Source organism: Phoca vitulina, unplaced genomic scaffold, assembly GCF_004348235.1.
Source record: "Phoca vitulina isolate PV1807 unplaced genomic scaffold, GSC_HSeal_1.0 scaffold10, whole genome shotgun sequence".
Classification (NCBI taxonomy): domain Eukaryota; kingdom Metazoa; phylum Chordata; class Mammalia; order Carnivora; family Phocidae; genus Phoca; species Phoca vitulina.
In genome coordinates, this window is record NW_022589713.1 from 22,119,137 (window position 1) to 22,133,893 (window position 14,757).

Genomic DNA, 14,757 nt, shown 5'->3' on the forward strand with positions numbered 1-14,757 from the left:
GAAAGCTAATGCCTAACAATTCCCAGGCTTCCTTAGAGCTAAGCTTCTGCATGTGACCTGGCTTCCCCTGGGCAGATATACCCTCAAGAGATCTACTGACTCTGTAGCACACAGGGTTAAGGGGGGGGAGGGGGGGTTCTTATTTTTTGTTTGTTGTTTTCCTAAATCAACATAGCAGCAATCTCACTGTCTAGATGCAGTCTCCTCCAGGTTCACGGGTGCTGTGGACATGATGTAAGGTGTCTATCATGCAGCTGAGGCTGTGTGGTCCTGCATGCCAGGTGTGTCTGAGGCTTCCTGGTTTCCCGATTCCCAGGTCAGCAGTTGGGGCACAGCCTCCCAAATCCCCAGTTTCCTGGTAACGGAAGAAAGAGATGTTCCTTTGGCCGGTTGGTTCTGAGCTGGAGTTCTGGGAGTCGATCCTACTTTTTCACCTGATTTAACAAAATTTTAAGCACCAGATTCCCTATTTTAAACCAAGAAGTTCCCCTACTCTCTTTCTGCCTATCTTTCTATGTAAACTAAGCAGAGTGGCTTCTGTCATCTGTAGCTATACTCTGACACAATGGTCAGCCTTATTAAAAATCAAAGAAGTGTAAATTAAACCAACAAGGAAATGATTTCTTTCATCAGCATGTGAACACAAAGTGTTCACTAAAATTCAGTGTTGCTGAGGGTAGGGGAAAATGGGCCCTCTTTTGGAGGTTGTGTATGTCATCGAGATCTTTTTGAAGAGCAGTTTGGCAGAATCTACCCAAATATAAAATGTGCATCGTATCAAACCCAACTTTCTGCCTCCAGGCATCGGTCAAAGAGAAATACTGCTCCGGGTCCTCAAAAAACATTTTCCACAGATATTAACTGCATCATTGTGAGTAATGGAAAAATAACAATACATAGCTGAATTGTCCATCAAGAGGGAATAGTTAAGAAAATTATGGTACAACCGTTCTTTGGAATACTCTGCAGTTGTTACGGAATGAGGCAGAGCTCCCAGCACTAATATGGAAAGATCTTAAACATATTTCCAAGTGAAAAATAAATGGCAAAACAGCATGTATAGTGTGATCTCATTTATGTTTAAAAACACACATAACAAAACATGTTTCTATTGACACATGCATATGTCTGGGTAAACACAGAAAAGGTCAGGAGGGACACAAGCCAAGCTACCCTGTGGGGTGGGGACAGTGGGCAGAGGAGGGCCTTGGGCAGGGCTGTTACTTCTACCCTCTCATCTGTACTCTCTGAAGGTTTGAACATTTTACAATAAGAATGTATTATATTAGAATGTCATATATTATGTAATTATATTAATACAGAAATTAGAAAGTTATAAAACACTGTAGGGGCAAGATTCCAATTTTCAAATGCCTAAGCTAAAGATATAGAGAGACTGACTGATCTGTCATCTATCTATCTATATAAATAGATAGTTCTAGATAACTAGAAAGGGAGAAAGCAAATATGACAAAATTAACACATATTGAATCTAGGTGGAGGGATATGGGTATTCATTGCACTGTGCTTTCCACTTTTCCATATTTTAAAACTCTTCATAATAAAAAGTTGGAAATAAAAACATATCAAATCCACATCCTCGGACACACACACACTTTCCCTGTGCAAGCAGATTATTTTCAGAGGTGGGGGCAAATCCTGTGGCTTGTAAAGCTGCTAAAAAAGCAAAAAAGCATCAGCAGTCCTTCCCGCTGACTTCTTAGGGCAAGTGCGCCTCACTCTGGAAGCCAGGGTCCTGAGGAACCTTCGCAGGCCTCTGTGTGCACTAACTGGGATTGATAGTATGCCCCTGCCCCATCCCTCTGCAGGCACAGTCAGGGCCAGCACCTACTAGGGAGCAGGGACTCAGCTGGCCCTCTTCCCCTCTTCCTACAGAGGTAGAAAGTTCATGGCCAAGGGCACCTTGAATATCAAATATGGCCACCCACAAGTGCATATCTCTGAAGGCCCATGGTGAGGTGGCCATTGGTAAGAAGGAGACCTGGGGGCTCCTTCACGGCACACCAGGTGGCTCTGAAAAGGTTCCATTCATTTGAGCTGCTATCCCCAAGACCCCTCATTCAGTCCTCATCCTGGTGTTTATTTTTGACATAACAGTGTGAGAAGAATGGAGAAAAGAGGAATTGCAAAAAAAGGAACTGGAATTTTAATGAGAACCATCTGGAGTGTTTGCCAAGAGTGCAATGTTTGGTACAAGAAAGTAATTCCTCAGCTTAAATGAGGAAAAGAGAAATGGAGGAAATCATTATGTTGTGCTTGCCCCCCAAACTGATGCTGAACAGAACCACCTAGAACATGCACATCACACAGGAATGGGGCTGGGACTGAGCCTTGGGGAGATGGAGTGCGCCTTTCTCCGCTCCAGAGTTCACAGTGCGGAGGAATGTTTCTCCTCTGCCAAGGAGACTTTGAGGGATGGGTTGTGGTGGGCCCTGGGCCAGCGCCTGGAATCTGGGTAACCATGGAAACAGGCCCGCGCGGGTGACAACAAACACGGGATGGAATTTCAGCGTTCGCAGCCAGGCCACGGAGGAATGGGAAAGTTCGGGAAAGTTTTTTTGTTTTTAACCCAAGGATGGGGAAGGCACAGGAGGGAGCCACAGAGTTCCACATAAATCCTCCCTGCGCAGAACCCCAGTGGAGTCACGGGGAGCCAGCCTCTCTCAGAGGCTCTATTTCCACTTTATTCTTTTCATTTGTTTATAACCCACCTCCTTCCACCGAAGATTCCGTGGGGTAACAGCCGCTCCTGAGGGGTCTCTCAGTGCACCGCCGGATCCCTGTCCTCACACCAGCATAATCCCATATCTTGAGGGCAGCCACCCTCTGCGGGCATTTCAGTGCATTCTCTCAACGCAGCCTCAGAACAGTCCTGCAGCCAGGGTGGCCAGATCCCCACCTTCCAGATGGGGAAACGAAATTCAGAGAGCCAAGATCACCCAGAAACAGAGGAGCTTTCTGCCCCAGCCCAAGCCCATCTTCCTTGCACCATGCCATTGTACCTGTAATCTTTCTTCTGGAAACAAATGAGTAATTGTGGTACTCAGCATTTATGAAGAAGAGAAGGAACGCATCCTAGACCTCTCGGTGTGCAAATAAGGGCCACTCATTCATGTAGCTGCAGAAGTGGGCCTTGACTGAATGGAAAAGATTTATATTATGGAAGGGAGAAATTTTTACAGAGTTACTGGGCTGAAAAATTAAAGAACCATGGCTTCTAGAATTTTCTTCTCGGAGGTCTTTACAAATAGAGTGGCTGGCATCATCACCTGGACAGATCAGGGCTGAGAGTAAGGGAGCCAAAAAACATCCACTGCAGGCTCTTTGCTTTGCAGATGGGGAAACCAAGGCAGAATCGGTTCTCTTCTTGACAGCACGTCCCAGGAGCCCCCAAACGAGCCCATAGTAGACGGTCAGAGTCCACAGTGGGGTTTAGGTGAAACAGTATCAGTCAGCATGATTAAAACAGGAGGTAATAACAACTGGTACAGAATAGAGGATTGTTACGTCTGGGATCAGACTGGGGGTGCGGCGCTGGTGGGGAGGAGGTCCATGCATAATGGATTGGCATTCTGCAAAATAGATACACACGGTGTAAAATCCATTTTAGTTTTGCTGTTAGGACCATCATTAGTTAAGAAGGAGCCTCTGCTCCGAAAGGAGAAAGAGACTCAACAGTTAAGAATTCAGCAAAGAAGGTAGTTTTAAATCAGCAAAGTTGCATAACTTTATAACGGTTTCAAGAAATCATCTTGAAACTTCATGAGCAAAAAATGCCTCCGAATAAGCCAACAGGAAATAAGCAGTGCAAGGAATTTCTGGAAATAGGAGAGTGTTTTTTTGTTTGTTTTTAAAGTGGAAAAAAAAAGAAGTTTTAAGGAAAAAGGAAGCCCTGACCCACATAAAGATAGGGTTTCAGTAGAACGAATTTGAGAGCAAGAGGGAAAGTGTAAGCCTCCGCAGTGGAGTACCTAGGCCCTTGAGGGCTCTATGTGGGCTGCTGAGAACAACGGCAGTTCCGGAAAAATGGGCTCAAGAAACAGAGCTAGTTTCACACTAAAAAAGAAGTGTCATTCACTGGAAAATAACAAATCTGCAGGAAGCTGTCCACAGCCCTACTGAAGTTTACAGAGTAACTTACAAATGGTTTCAGCACTTAATCCAGGAATATCTGCTGTGTATCCTGAAGTCACTGACTCTTCCTATAGCTCTGCTTTGTAACTTTTTATCCTGAAAACCTCTAATTCTCTTATTCAGTCATTAAAAATGGGGGAGAACGTGTCATTTTTTTCTCAGCAAATGTTTTTGACAACTCGCTCTATGCTAGGCCCTGAGCGCAGCGCTATCATATCCGATTCTTACTGCCTCTTGCTTGGACTTCATGCCATTTCTGAGTTTTTAATATTCAAATGCAGGGTCCATTGTGAATCTACGAGCCTCCTATAGTGTTGAGAGTTGTCCACCTTCAAATACTATAAGCACTATGCAAGCTTAAAGAGGCCACTGCTCATTCCTAATGTGAATCTTCTGTTTATGATTCATGGATTAAACCCTTATAAATGGCTTTATGTACATGCCCAAAATATGTGGATCCACAGGACGTCTGAGAGTATTCATGTTAAGTATGTATCCGCTCGTGAGAAAGTGTGTGTGGGAGGGAAGGAAGAAGTAGAAATTATTTCCCCGTTTAAAAAAGCTAGAGGGGCAAGCAACAACTATTCATATACACCATAAAGAAATGAGTGTAGCTCTCTCCTCCAGCCATCCACCCTGCCAAAAGGAAAGAAGGCGAAGGGGAAGAAGGTGGCCCCGAGCCCTGCTGTCATGAAGAAGCAAGAAGCAGAATGCAATCAATCCCTGTTTGAGAAAAGGTCAAGAATTTTGGCATCAGAGAGGACATTCAGCCCAAAAGGAACCTCACACTCTTTGTCAAATGGCCCCGTTACATCAGGCTGCTGCGGCAAAGGGCTATCCTCTATAAACGTTTAAAAGTGCCTCCTGTGATTAACCAGGTCACCCAGGCCTTGGGCCGCCAAACAGCTACTCAGCTGCTTAAGCTGACCCACAAACACAGACCAGAGTCAAAGCAAGAGAAGAAGCAGAGATTGTTGTTCCGGGCTGAGAAGAAAGCTGCCAGCAAAGGGGATATCCCCACTAAAAGGCCACCTGTCCTTTGAGCTGGGATTAATACTGTCACCACCTTGGTGGAAAACAAGAAGGCTCAGATGGTACTGATTGCCCATGACGTGGATCCCACTGAGCTGGGTGTCCTCCTGCCTGCCCTGTGTTGTAAGAGGGGGGTTCCCTACCGCATTATCGGGGGGAAGTCCAGGCTGGGGCATCTGTCCACAGGAAGACCTGCACACTGTCGCCTTCACACAGGGTAACTCGGAAGACAAAGGAGCTCTGGCTAAGCAGGCAGAAGCTGTCAGGACCAATGACAATGACAAATACAATGAGATCCGCCATCACCGGGGAAGCAACATCCTGAGTCCAAAGTCGGTGGCTCACATTGCCAAGTTGGAAAAGGCAAAGGCTAAAGAACTGGCCACCAAACTGGGCTAAGTGTACACTGTTTAGTTTTCTGTACATAAAAGTAATTAAAAGCTCTTTCAAAAAAAAAAAAGTGAGTGTGTATAGAGCTAATGATGGGAGAAGCCAATGCATCTCCAAATTGTCATTCCTTTAGCTCTTGAAAACATTACTCTTTAATGGGAAACCAAGGGTTGCTGTTTGTTCTCTCAGTAATTACACTATTTTTTTTTAATTTCAATGATTTCTAAAAACCATTTTAAACCTTTTAAAAAATCACTTTAATGCTTTTATTTAAAAAACCCCTTTTATCCTTTTATAAAATCTTTATTTAAAAACCTTTATTAAAAATAAAATCTTGGGGCGCCTGGGTGGCTCAGCCGTTAAGCGTCTGCCTTCGGCTCAGGTCATGATCCCAGGGTCCTGGGATTGAGCCCCACGTCGGGCTCCCTGCTCAGCGGGAAGCCTGCTTCTCCCTCCCCCACTCCCCCTGCTTGTGTTCCCCCTCTCGCTGTGTCTCTCTCTGTCAAATAAATAAAATCTTAAAAAAAAAAAATGAGGGGCGCCTGGGTGGCTCAGTCAGTAAGCAACTGCCTTCAGCTCAGGTCATGATCTCAGGGTCCTGGGATCGAGCCCCACATCGGGCTCCCTGCTCTGCGGGAAGCCCATTTCTCCCTCTCCCACTCCCCCTGCTTGTGTTCCCTCTCTCGCTGTCTCTCTCTCTGTCAAATAAATAAATAAAATCTTTAAAAAAAAAAAAAAAAGAAATCTTGTCATTTGCAATGACGTGGACGGAACTAGAGGGTATTATGCTAAGCGAAATAAGTCAATCAGAGAAAGACAATTATCATATGATCTCACTGATATGTGGCATTTGAGAAACAAGACAGAGGATCATAGGGGAAGGGAGGAAAAAATGAAACAAGATGAAACCAGAGAGGGAGACAAACCATAAGAGACTCTTAATCTCAGGAAACAAACTGAGGGTTGCTGGAGTGGTGGGGGGTGGGAGGGATGGGGTGGCTGGGTGATGGACATGGGGGAGGGTGTGTGCTATGGTGAGTGCTGCGAATTGTGTAAGACTGATGAATCACAGACCTGTACCCCTGACACAAATAATACATTATATGTTAATTTAAAAAAATAATAATAATAATAAAAAATAAAAAATAAATAAAAACCTTTATTATTCAGGTGTTCATTACTTCAGGGATTATTACACTGAGAGAAAGGACCCCTTGCTGTTGGCATGGGGGTCTCCGCACCATTACATCATGCAGTGCTAGCCTGAGTTGAAAAGGCCTTCGAGGAGATCATCTCAGCCCAGGTGCCCAAAGGTTTGTCATGAGAAAGTGTTCTCCAGGCAAGGCGTCCCTTTCTGACCAACTGCAGATCGTGCCCACTGGATGAGCAGAAACCCACATACTGGATGTGCTCTGAGTGAGGAGCACCCTGAAGACCCCTTCCTGCCCCATCCCTGGCCTGTCCCCTGGGCTTGCTTCTTGCCTTCATGGGAAGAAGAAACCCAGAAACATTGGAGCTATTACTCAAATACTCTATATTGTGTGAAATTGATGAGGATCACTGCTGTTTCTGCCAAAATGCCTAGGTGAAGCTGGATTCTTCAACAATAATTCCAATGAAAACTATGAGCCAGAAAATGTTGAAGTCCAGTTTGTATTGTGCTGTCAGATAGTGAAGCCCAACAAGCAAACCTGTATCCAGGTAATATCCCGTATCCAACAAAGAAATCTGCAATTTCATTGTATCATTTAGGATGCTTTGGGTTGCAAGTAAAATGGAACGGAACTAGCAGAAACTTAAGCAACAAGGGAATTTATTATTTCATGTAACCAACCCAGATCCAGGCCTGATTAATTCCACAACTAAATGATATCATCCAGAACCCAGGTTCTTATCCATCTTTAAGGCTCTTGTGTCCTCCTCAGCTGTCAGCTTGCTCCCTTCATAGTCACAAGATGGTGGCCACAACTCTGGGCAACACATCCTCACATCAGAAGCAGAAAGTGATTATCTTTTCCCACTGGTTCCGGGATGGGCAGATGGTAGAATCTAACCTCTGAGAGCTTAGCTGTGAGCGTGGAGCAGAGGTGAGTATCACAGACACACACACACACACACACACACACACACTCTGGATAGATCTAGCTGTGTGGGCTGCTGGAAGCCCCATCTTGTAACTAACTGTGTGGTGAGTGCGTATCTGAGAACAACCTGAATATTCAGAGGAGAGAAGAACCAAGCCAAGAGACAGGTGAAACCGGATATAAATGTCATTTTGAAGCCACATATGCCCTTGGCCTTTTTAGTTCATGAGCCAATTCCCTGTTTGACAGGACAATTCAGGGTGAGTTTTCTGTCACTCACAACACACAGACCTCATTCATACACCTTACTTGTGTCATTTTTCCAATCCTAATCTTCCTATTTTGTTTTGCTCTTTTAAAAATATTACTACTGGAGAGATTCTACAATATATGTGGCCAGTATTGTTTAAAAGTGACAAGGTCATGATCAACAAAGACTGAGGAAAAGGCCACAGATTGGAGGAGTCTAAGGAGACATGAAAACTAAATGCAGTGTTGGATCTTGGATTGGATACCTGGAACAGAAAAAGGATATTAGTGGGAAAATGAGGGAAATCCAAAGAAAGTCTGTAGCTTAGTGCATGGTATTACACCAATCTCCATTTCCTAGTTGGACACATGTGCTGTGGTTATGTAAGGGGTTAACATCAGAGCTGGGTAAAAGGTATATGGCAACTCTCTGTACTATCTTTGCAACTTCTCAGTGGATCTAAAATTATTCCAAAATAAAAACTTTAAATAAATATATAAGTGATCACTAATATTCCAAGGTCTAGTAAACACTGAACTAGTTTGACTTTTTCAAGTCACAGATGAGAAGGGTAAGTTACAAAGAGATTGGGACTTGCCTGTAGCACCTGGAGATTCATGTCAGAGCTGAGCCTAGGACTCAGGTTGCATCATCCAGGCGCACAACCACCCTGCAGCCTGGGGACCCGGGACTTCACTCAAAGGAATTAGTTTCCATGGAAACAGCTCTTCCCTAAGCACACTAAATTCCCTTGCAGCTCTCCATATTAGCTCCGGACTATTACATTTCAAAGTCCATTTTTCATATTAATAAATTACACAGTTATAGCAGTCCAGGAATGAGCTATAACACCATGCAAAAGGAATTTGTACCAGAAATTTAAACTACCATATGGTCAATGGATTAACATTAACCATAAATAGAAACCATCACATCCTGTGGTGCCTGCCAATCGCATTTGTTTGAATTGAGTGTTTTCTGAAAGGCAATACACGAAAAATGTTAACCCAAGCCACAACATTTCCAAAGACAGATTTTGAAGGGGCTGTCTCTCAAATAATTTAGGTGAGAGTGAACATGGCGTTCTGGAAGAATCCATATTACATGACTCAAAAAGTGATTCTTGCGACGGCAGACACTGATGTCAAAGACGCATTTGTAAAAACTGGATAGAATGTGTCTCATAAAATGTAAAGGAAAAAGCAGAATAAGCCCCAGCCCTCCAAGAATGATCTCCTCTACCGTGGTGAATTCCTCCATGCAGAGTTTAGTGACACAACCTCAGGATGAGACACTTTGAGAAAAAGGGAAATACCCCTAATCCACCTGCTTTCCTCCAAAACCATAGCAATCTCATCCTCCAGGCTCACCCTCCCATAATGTTTCTGTCATCCACACCCTAGTACTCAGAGCTGGGTCCAGAGTTGGTCACCAATGTTAGTTCCCTTCTCTCCTTGTTTTCCGCACCCAATCATTATCCCTCTTCCATCCTGTGAGCACTGGCCCTTGGGCAGAGCCCAGGCATCTGCTGGAATGCTGATCCCAGGATGTCAGAACCCAAGGGGATCCCTGAGAAACATGGACCAAAGTATGCTAATTAACACCCTTCCCTATAATTGCTGGTGACTATTGGAATTATCTGATAAAAGTTATGACAGTATTTCCCCCTTCATGGGCACAGAGATGACTTAGGAAGCACATCATGATAGAGGAAAGCCACAATTTCTGATGTTGGCTACGGTGTCCCCCATTAGCTAATGGTTATATGACAGAAGATAAAAAATTATCTCGACAGGCAGGAATAATGGGCCCCAAATTACAAAATGTAATTTAGAAAGAATGTAGGCAGTGCCCTACAGTTAGGTTCCAAAAAGTGCCTTGCAGAGACCCAGGAGGCAGCGTGTGACGCCAGCAAGAGCGGAGGCCAGGGTCTGGGAGGGCCCGGTCCCAGCCGAGCCTCTGACCAGCTGGCCACGCTTGGACAAATTGCTAGCTTCAGGGAATGCAGCTTTCTCAGCTGGAAAATAAGAAACTCAAACGAAATGATCTTTCGCATACTTCCCAGACTTGAAGCAATTCTTTGCCAACCGTAGGAAGATGACTCAGTGAATTGTGGTGCATCCCCATGATAGAGTATCATGCAGCTGTTATAGGCCCCATGTTTCCCGAGAATATTTGATAACATGAGAAAGTGCTTGTGACATGAGGAAAAATAAATAAATATGGGTTGTGGTTCTTATTTTGCAAAAAGAAATAGAGATGCCTCAGAGGAAAAAAAAAGACTAGAAGAGAGTAGAAAAAGTATTAAAAGTGCTTACCATGGGTGGTTTAGTTTTTATTATTCAGAGCTCTTAAAACTGTATTTATCATCACAAAGGTAGTAAACGCTTGATAAAAAAATACTCCAACAATACACAAGTATATACAGGAAAAATTAAAGTTTCCCCTTTTTTCCTCCCGCTGCCACTCCCTAGGTGTAACCTATATTAACATTGTGAAATAAATCAGACTTCATGTGTTTAAAGCTAAATTTGTTAGAAGCATCCTTTGTCTCAAGCAGTCTACAAAGAGAAAGCTAGGAACATTGGTGATTTTTATTTTCTTCACTAGAAACCTTAGGAAGAGAGCTTCCAAGAAATATTAGAATAAAAGTAAGAATGAGGATAAGAATAGAAATAATAAATAAATCCAAGTACTAGCACTTTTATAAATGGTTTTAATAAAAGTCTAATAATCAGTTTTATAATGACTGCAATATTTGGAGTGCTTTTATTTCTTAAAGTATTTGAAGCATTTAAGAAAGTCTGATATAATGGATTTGTTTTAGAATACAATTTAGAATATGATAAATGTTCAGAAAATTAAGTCATCAGTGGGAAAATGACTGGAGAAATTTAATTTGTGAGTCAATGAGTTTTGACTTATAATTGTGTAAGTGTTGTCTGGATATGTAGAGAAGTATAGAACATTTAAAGTTGATGGAATGTTAGTCATTTGAGAAATTTGGAACATTGATAAATGAACCATTAAACGAAGTATAGGAGTACTAATTCTTCTCCATCTTCAAAAGCCCTCAAACATTAAAAATTGTGTATGTACATGCTTGGAACCCAGACCATACTTTGTTGAGGACCCTGTTGGCTGAGCCTATGGCCCAGGGCAGGGGAAGGGAGTGGCGTAGGAAGTCAGCCTCCTTCCCAACCTGAGGACCCCCTGCCTCTGCCCAAGCAGCACCTGAATAGGAGACTCAGTCCCAGTGGCCCCAGATTTCCACCTGTGACCAGTAGGGTGACACCCTCTGCAGTAGGGGCCATAGCGGCAGCAGAACAGAAATCTCTAGGGACCTCAGAGGCATCAGCTGTGATGCTTGATTTCCAGTGCCTGGGATAGGTCTGAGTTCCACTCCCACCATGAGGCAGGATGACACACAAGTAAACACAAATTAAAAACTGGGACACTTCTCTGTTTATCCTGGAAGGATAGACCCCAGGAGGAGAGAAAAGATGAGTTAAGATTGGAGGCTTGAGGTCTTTAACTAGAATACTGCAAAAAGAGATATGACCTTAATTGTACCCGAAGCAGATAAAGTGGGACATATTGGTTACTTTTAAATCTGTGGTTCAGTTGGAGTGCTATTGTTCTGCCCCCAGGTATCTATTCATTTTTTTCTCTAGGTAGCTGTACTGCACTTCCCTTCTGGGGGAACACCTCTCCTCATTCTCAAGTACATTTGTTCTAGTACCGCAGACCCATATCCCCTGTGTTTCCAATGGGAATGTGATCAGGACCAGCCAACCAGGGCATCACTTGTAAACTGCTGTGAACCTGGAGTTCCAAGGGCTACCCCTTGGAGCACTAGGATGACCCCAAGACAAAGGAAAGCTGAGCCTGTGGTCTAGACAGGGAGAAAACAGATGCTAGACCAAGACAGTCCTAGAGCTTTTCTTGGATTTTTCAGTTACATGAGCCAACAAATTATCTTCTCAGCTTAAATCAATTTGATGTGAATTTGCAGTCATTTGTTACCAAAGAGTCCTAACTGATACAAGTAGATCTGAGAACTTAGAACAATCTAGAAACTTCATCAGGGAGAGAGGTGAGGAATTGGTTATGTAATTCTGAGATGAGAAGTCTCTAAGACTACAGGATAACTCTCTTCCAATATCCCCTACATAAATGTTACCAGAATATAAATTTCCACTCAATAGGTAGATGAACTTTCAAGTAACTAAAGTTGCCCAACAAAGGGACCAACTGCTTCAGATGGAGGTGAACCCTCCATTAGAGGAACAATCCAGTCAAGCGTGGATGAATGCCCGAAAAGGATGGTGCTGAGATTCCTTCACTGGGTGGGAAGTGTGAATCTCAAATGACTCTTCTGACTCTAATAGCCAACAGAAATTAGGAGTTGGAACAATCACTAGGGAAAGTGAGTGGAGGTGCTGTTAAATTCTGCAGAGCCCTGGCTTGATCCGTGAGAAGCTCTGGTGCTAATACTTTGGGTTTGTTTTTTTTTTTTAAGATTTTATTTATTTATTCATAAGAGACAGAGAGAGAGAGAGAGGCAGAGGGAGAAGCAGGCTCCCTGCTGAGCAGAGAGCCTGATGCGGGACTCGATCCCAGGACTCTGAGATCCTTAACCATCTGAGCCACCCAGGCGCCCTGGTGCTAATACTTTGAATTAGATTTGATCTGTAGCCCAATGCTGCATAGCAACAGAATTAATGCGGAAGTCAGAGAAAGCACCAGAAAGCACTGAGAACTGAACACTTCCCTCTCATAAAACACAAATTGTTTAAATAAGAATTCTGTAGTTGGTTTGGAATGCTGAGTGTGCAAAGCCACCTCTGTTGATTTGGCCAAGATAAGAGTTAAACAAGGAAGAGGCCATCCAGAAGTTTGGTGGGAATGAGGGATTCTGGATACGCCTGGGTATATGTGTGACTGTGGAAGTGACTGAAGTCAGCTCAGGTCCCACATCCTATGACCAATCCGTGATCCCTGCACCAACACACACTTAGTGTCAGGTGCCCAGAGACTGAAATGGGCACAGACTGCTCAAGTTTTCGTTAGTGTGGCAGACTGGTTATTTTCACCACATAGCCTACTTCTCTGACCTCTACCTCTTCCTTCAGTATATTACACTTCAGCCACTTGAACTTTCTTTTGATTCCTCAAACACACCTAGCTCATCCCATCTTAGGACCTTGGCTCTTGTTCTTCTATCTACCCAGAAAGCTCTACCTCTAGGCTCATTTCTTGGGGTTATTCACGTATTAGCTCAAATGGCAAATCCTTGGTGAGTTCTTTCCTGACCACTAATCCAAATTAGCAACCCTATCCCCAACACACATCCCTACCCAAAGAGAACCCATCCTCTGTATCACATCATCTCTTTCATTGTCTTCCTGGAACTTATTACTATTGGAAATTGTCTTTCTTATTGATTTGCAGCTTGTTTATAGTCTTTCCTCTCCATTAAAGCAAAAGCTCTGTGAGAGCAGGGATCTTGTCTGTTTTGTTCATCGACACATCCTCAACTCTTAGAATTATTCCAAGCACATGGTTCATATGTCATGAAAGTTTGCTGAAGGAATAAATGGTTGAGTAAACCTACTCTTTGCCACCTTGATCTTGGAAATATTTCCTTCTATATAATATGTTTTCTAGAAGACAGAACAAGTGAGTGACTGGGGTAGAAAGAGACTCTTTTGCTGAAAGGACTTGTCCCTGGTATGGCAACTTGCCTTTTAATTGGCTTAGTGTCCTGAGGTGACCAAGGAGGAAAGGAACACAGGACTTTATCCAGAGCCCAGCCTCCTCCGTGAGCACATCTAATATACTCTGTAAGAGTGAGCTGACTTATTTTTTAAAGGAGCCACTGCTCAGCAACAACCAGCCATTGGGACTTACTGCCTTTCCAACCCATTGTCTCTCCTTTGGTCCTTGGTAAGAGTCCTCCCTCCTCCACTCTGTGAAAGCCAGTGAATCTTCAGTCAAACTCAACTCTTGAGTGTGGCTATTGTTTTTCCCCTTGGTATAGACAAATAATTACTTGCTAGTGTGTCCAGTGCCTGAGATAATTGATAGAGGATGGCTCTCAAAGTCTGAGTGCATATCAGCGAAGCCAGGCTTGGATCACCTTCCGAAGGACTTTGCCCTACAGGGAACTTCTTTCAGGAGGAAGAGACTTGTAATTATTTAAATGAAAGAAGATGGGAGGAGTACTCTTTGGAATGTCATCTCACAGGCTTTCCTGAGTTGGGAGCAATTTCAGGGCACCCTAAACATACTGGCCAACACAGAGGCTTTAACATACTGGGAAACTCTGGATATAGAGGGTGGGGAAATAGGCCTCCTAAAAGGAATTTTTTAAAAAGCACCTGGAATATAGAAATGGCATCTCCAGCACTGGGGCCACTATTTGGGAGAGAGGGATTGCTCAGTGATGGAGTGAAGGAGTGAGTAGATACACCACAGGGACCATATCCATTAGAAAGGCAGTCATTGGAGGTCTAATTTTTGGCTAGAATACTAAATGTTGAGACACCTTTTATTTCTTGCTTTGTTTTTTTAGCTGCTGGAAGCACAAGAATATGATCCACCCTCTATTCATTCACTCATGTATTCATTAACCAATATTACTGAGTAGCTGTTATGTTTCAGACACTGTTTTTGGTTTTAGGAAATCAATACTGAAAATGGGATAGACAGGGTCCCTTTGCTCACAGGACTTACATTCTAGAGAGGAAGACAGGCATTTAAGAGATATTTGCACAAGTAATTAACAACAGATATAAATTTATATGTAGGAAAGTTGGCCAAATGAAAAAAGGGCCTCAATGC

General features: G+C 43.3%; 1 pseudogene; it reads left to right on the forward strand.

Moving 5' to 3' along the window:
• The first annotated feature begins 3,477 nt into the window (after positions 1-3,477).
• Positions 3,478-5,586, forward strand: LOC116635234 (annotated as a pseudogene).
• The last annotated feature ends 9,171 nt before the right edge of the window (positions 5,587-14,757 follow it).